This window comes from Zootoca vivipara, chromosome 9 (assembly GCF_965207765.1).
Source record: "Zootoca vivipara chromosome 9, rZooViv2.hap1.1, whole genome shotgun sequence".
NCBI classification, from domain to species: Eukaryota; Metazoa; Chordata; class Lepidosauria; order Squamata; family Lacertidae; genus Zootoca; species Zootoca vivipara.
In genome coordinates, this window is record NC_142592.1 from 7,200,547 (window position 1) to 7,206,054 (window position 5,508).

At 41.4% G+C, this 5,508-nt stretch overlaps 1 long non-coding RNA gene across 1 annotated transcript; it reads right to left on the reverse strand.

Annotated features, from left to right (window-relative positions):
* Nucleotides 1–4,481: 4,481 nt before the first annotated feature.
* On the reverse strand, nt 4,482–5,486 carry LOC148684533 (uncharacterized). Its single transcript, XR_015951714.1, has 2 exons — nt 5,043–5,486; nt 4,482–4,924 (listed from the first exon to the last, which is right to left on the reverse strand). It is a non-coding gene; the product is annotated as an uncharacterized LOC148684533 (long non-coding RNA).
* Nucleotides 5,487–5,508: the final 22 nt, after the last annotated feature.

Here is a 5,508-nt window from a genome sequence, read left to right on the forward strand (position 1 = left end):
TAAATGTGTATAGGATTACACTTACCTGGGAGTAAGCCCCGTTTAACTCAGTGGTACTTATTTCTGCAAAGACATGCACACAATTGCACAGTACAATTTCTTTAATCAAGTGACACTCCTGGAAAGAAACTACCATATACTGTAGTTTCTTTATGAGTAAGATCTGTCTCTGGTTTTTAGTACCGTAATAATATTAGGGGAAGTCTACTTATATATTTGGCATTGTAAGGAGCACCAGCTAGAAAAAACAAACAAAAATAATGGAAATCAAGCCTTCATTGTTGCTGCTACACGTCATTGGATTAATAAAACTTTTTTCCCCGTGGCAGGAATGCATGCCTTGGATGTCTGTTAATGGGAAAAATTCAGCTGAAATTTCTGCCTGTCAAGAGCCTTGTTAGAAAAACAAAATTGGCAACCCTATTGCATTACAGCAAATGTCATCAAATGTGACGTTTCAGCTGGGGACCTAAATATGCATTTTAAAAAGAGAGAGCCTGAGATGGATAAATATTTGCCAGAATGAAAATCACAGCGCCACATTCTTTGGAATTCATTGTTCCCATTTAAGTTCATGATCACAAGACTCATGTAGCCTAATTATTCTCACAAAAGAAAAACAGGGCAAATAACTGTATCCTGACTGCATTTATTTTGGTTTATATTAGCAAACTGATTGCCTGTGTGTATGACTAATTTTGATTAAAATTGCTTCCTCGGATTACCAAATTGGAGGCCTTCATTTCATTAATCTGTGCATTTAGATAGCGCTATTGTATTGATATATTTTTATTTAAAATTCCAAGAAAGCATGTGAATATCATTCTAGTAAATTTTAATACTGGATAAAAAGGCAACAGAAATATGAAGTAATCCATTGCAGTTTTGTAAGAGTTTGAGGTGCCAACAGATCAGAAGCCTGCTCCCATGTTATGACCTAAGTAAGATTATAAATTGATTTAAAAAATAACTAATAGCAGTTTAAAAACAACAACAACATTGCTTAAAAGTTTTCAGACTACAATAAAATGGGGAGATTTGGCTATATCCCCCCCTGCTGTGTTTAGACATATGTTCTATCATAAAACAAGACAGCAATATGCACTAAAATTAATTGTAGCTTTAAAAGGTAACAGAGGAGTTAACACTTTTCTCAATATTGTACTGTTATGATCTATTCCTTGTGTACATGGGTTGAATGTAGGGGCAAAGGCCTCAAGCATTTTCCTGTGTGAACATGTGCAGGCCTAGGCAGAGTCATTACTTGGAATCGGATACTTTTTAGGAACATCATGTGCGCCTCCCAAGAGTGAAACGCAAGTGAGTTATTACGGTATGTTGTCTCTTATTTCTGACATTTAGACTTTGTTTCATCAGTTTAGGCTTACGTAGCCAAAATAACAGCACCCACACACAAGAGGGAAATATAAGTAGGTGTGGAGGGGGGGGGCTCAAGTTTTGCAGAAGTAAAAAAAAATACCTTTCAGCTCCCCCCCCCCCAAATTATAACTAAGCATGCTAAGTGCCTATGGAATTCAGACGGCCTGTTTGGGGTGTGTAGAATGGAAAACCAGATAGAAGGGGCAATGTAAAGAAGTAACAGGAATCCTGAACAGAAGCATACTGCACTGCAATGTATTAGGGTTGCCATATTTCACAAAGTATTTTTTTTAAAAGCTTTTTAGGGAAAACACCCCCCATAACAGCTTTCAGGGCTGTTTCTGCTGCTTTTTCCATCACATTCCCATACATCCGAGTTTCCCTAGACATTTTCTCGATTTGGCAAAAAAAACAAAAAAACAAAAAAACCCACACCAAAAACCAGGAAGTCAGGAATTTTCCTGACGTATGACAAGCCACACACTGTATAGTTATAGTAGAACCCACTTGTAATTACTTGCTTGCAAATTTCATTGTGCTATCTCTTTGTATCTATTTTTAAAGTCTGATCATTTCTAATTGTAATACTAAAATAAGATATGCATATTACTTGCTAAAATCTAAATTATTCACATTATATTTATTGTTCATGTGTAAATTAGATACGAGTGGGCTGATAAGCAAACTGAAGTTTGTTGCCAAATTTGGCAGCAAATTAGCTGAGTTTAGTAGAGATTGAGAGTGAATACTGTATACCAGTTGCTTCCCAGTGAATGTACTAGCATTAAGGTTATTATTAATTCCATTTCTTATCACTTTATCTTGGCCAGGGAAATCCAAAGTGACCTACTAACCAACAAATAAACTGACGGACAACCCCCTCCCCATATATACATTAAAACCAAGAGCAAAAAGAAACACAGCAAGCCCACAACTTGCAAGCCTATTTAACTTTGGTGCATTCATCTTCAATCACTTGGCAAATAAAAAATAAAATAAAAAGAAAGAAGGGAAAAGGCGGGGAAAATACTTTAGCAATCCCACCCACCATTGAATCCAATGTGTTTTGATTATATGCAATTTTGGCTTTAGGTTAAGGTTGCCAGATTTTTTTCAATAAATCTGGGGACACTTTTCAACTTCAATGGATCTTGTATGGCGACTGATTTGTAAATCCGGGGATGTCTGGTAGCCCTACTTTAGGTGTGATTCCCATAACATAACCCCCACATAAATTGTGGGATTGAGACATTCTCTTTTTACAGAAGCTTGATGGAAATAATGACCTTTTAGACCTTACAACTGATTTGTCCAGTTGCACAGTCATTGAGGGGGATGGAATTACCCCAAGATTCATTTTCCTTGCAAGGCCCCATGGGACAGGCTGCTAACCTGCAGCAGTTCAACTGACTGTAGTAGTTTAATTATTACAGTTGTGGTTACTTAACAATTAATCACCTAGCAAAAATTCACAAGTATGGTTGAACATTGAACAACAGCTGTCATTTTCATCTTAAGTTAAATCTTTTTCAAACATATGTAAAAAAAAAGCAAACCTCTCCGATCTTTCAGTGAACTTACAGCACAAGACTTTACTCGCCCCTACTGAGTAGATACGTATAGACTGACTCAACAAGCATATTGAGGGATCAGTGCTTTTCTGTACTATTTGAATGAATATATGTATTGAGGGAGATATATATTCAATGGGACTCACTGTATGCACTTGGACAGGACTGCAGCCTTCATTGGAAGGAAGTCTCATTTAAATCATTTAGATTTAGTTGCAACTAAGGTTGCAATCCTAAAATGAATTATCTTGCAGTTAGTTAGAAGTCTAGAGGTGGATTTGGTGGAGCGCTACTGATTCAGCAGGTGGCGCTGTGGGTTAAACCATAGAGCCTAGGGCTTGCCGATCAGAAGGTCGGCAGTTCGAATCTCCGTTACGGGGTGAGCTCCTGTTGCTCGGTCCCAGCTCCTGCCAACCTAGCAGTTCAAAAGCATGTCAAAGTGCAAGTAGATAAATAGGTACCGCTACAGCAGGAAGGTAAACGGCGTTTCCGTGTGCTGCTCTGGTTCGCCAGAAGCGGCTTACTCATGCTGGCCACGTGACCTGGAAGTTGTACGCCGGCTCCCTCGGCCAATAACGTGAGATGAGCGCCACAACCCCAGAGTAGGTCACAACTGGACCTAATGGTCAGGGGGTCCCTTTACCTTTACTGATTCAGTGGCACTGGGTGAAGATCCTCAGGGCCGCTAAAGGGGTCCTGCAACTATGATGTAGAATGGAAGGCAAGAGGCAGTGTGTGTGTGTGTGTGTGTGTGTGTGTGTGCGCGCACGCGCCAAAGTTTGGCATTGCACAGGGTGCCACTGAAATTTGAGGCCCCAAGATCCACAACTGCTAATTCCCACGCAGCACAACAAAAACTTTATTTCTGAGTAACCATACAATGGTTTGGGCTGAATATCCAGCTACCTTCTTCTCTTCTTCTTTGGCGATCACTCGTAGCTGAGTAAGATTGTCTTCCATAAACACTGAATTCAAAGGGGCTTTACTCCCAGGCCAGTAGGGTTAGACTGGAAGATGTTACATGGAATGTAGAAATGCTTACTTCTGATTAAACATGCACAAGGTTAGGCTGCTGAAAAGGTAGCATATAAGCTTTAATTAATTATTTTGTTTGCATCTGTTTCAAGAGCAAAAGGAAGTGCACCTCGAGGCTGCAGTGCAGAGACCACTAACTTGAAACGTGTTGTTTTTGCTGCTTTGTATTTTTTGGGTTTTTAACCCTTTATTGTAAACCACCCAGAGAACTTAAGGCAATTGGATAGTTTAAAAGCGTAACTGCTGGTAAATAGGCCAACTTATGTGTTTGCAGCTTATCTATTGGGTGGACAAGATAAATATGCAATTGTGAGGACCTTCCCTAAGAAACAATGCTATGTCTTCCTAGGGAAGAGTCAGAATCTTCACTTTGTTTTTATGCTTTTTTTTTTACTTAGGCCTTGTAATAAGCAAAAATCTGCTCTTATGGGGTACACAAGAGCCCTTATTGGGTTCTCCATCGGTCGGAGAATATAACAGAGGCCAACCAGAGAATTTTGAGAAGCAAAGCCTTTATTTTTGCTGTTGCAACAGGGTCCTTCCCCTCACACAAGAGATCAAGGAAGGAACCCAGAACAAAAGAGAACCTCCACTTTTATCAGTTTTCCCATCACCAAGAAACACCCCCAATACATCATTCCTACATCACAGCTATGTAATCAATACCTCACAAAAAAGGAGGGTTCAAGGTAGAAATCTGAGCACTTTTGACACCTCCTAGTCCTCCTCTCACCCCTCCCAGGTGTGAATTCCTAAACACAAGGAAAAATTAACAGTTTCCTAAAAGTTGATCACTATCTTTTGTTCGGAGGAGTCTTCCATAGTGAAAGAGATGGCTAGCAGTCTGGCACCATTGATGGGGAAACGTCCAGTTGGCAGAGCCTCCAGCTTACAGGATTATGGCTCTCAAGTTGATAGTCATGTGGAAATGTGTGATTCTGGTCAGAGAGAGTAAAAATGGTGTCAGTCAGGCCTGTCTTCCTGTGCTGCTTCAGACATATGCCTGTACATTCATGTACACGTTTATGAACAATTATTACAACAGCCTCACATAACTTTATTCAGTTGTGCGCGGATTCCTTCCCTTTCTAACGTTTTGCGTTTTAACCTCTGTTTAAGAGAGGATCCGTTCCTCGCTCTCCGACGTGTTCGCATTTTTATTTAGCTCGTTTCTTCCGCAGACTCGCCTGGGCCTCGGACTGGCGGCCCTTCCTCCGCACTGGACTCTTCACGAGGCCAAACTTGGCTTTTCGCCCCAAGCCTCGATATAAAGTAAAACACGAAATTCAGACAGCGAGGGAGGGCAGGTGAGGAAGAAAACTCCTGCCCGATGTCCGTGGCCCTTGGCAGCCTCTCCCTGCCTTCGCCTCCGGCCGGTGAAGCTGCCCAGGCCGGGCACAGCGGCGGCCTCCCTTCTGGCGGATCCTTTCCCCTCAGAACGAGCCGCTCGGCGCTGGCTCGGGCCTACCCTCCGCGGCGGGCTCTTCCCGCCTTTCCTAGGCCGCGCTGCCTTTCGCCTTTT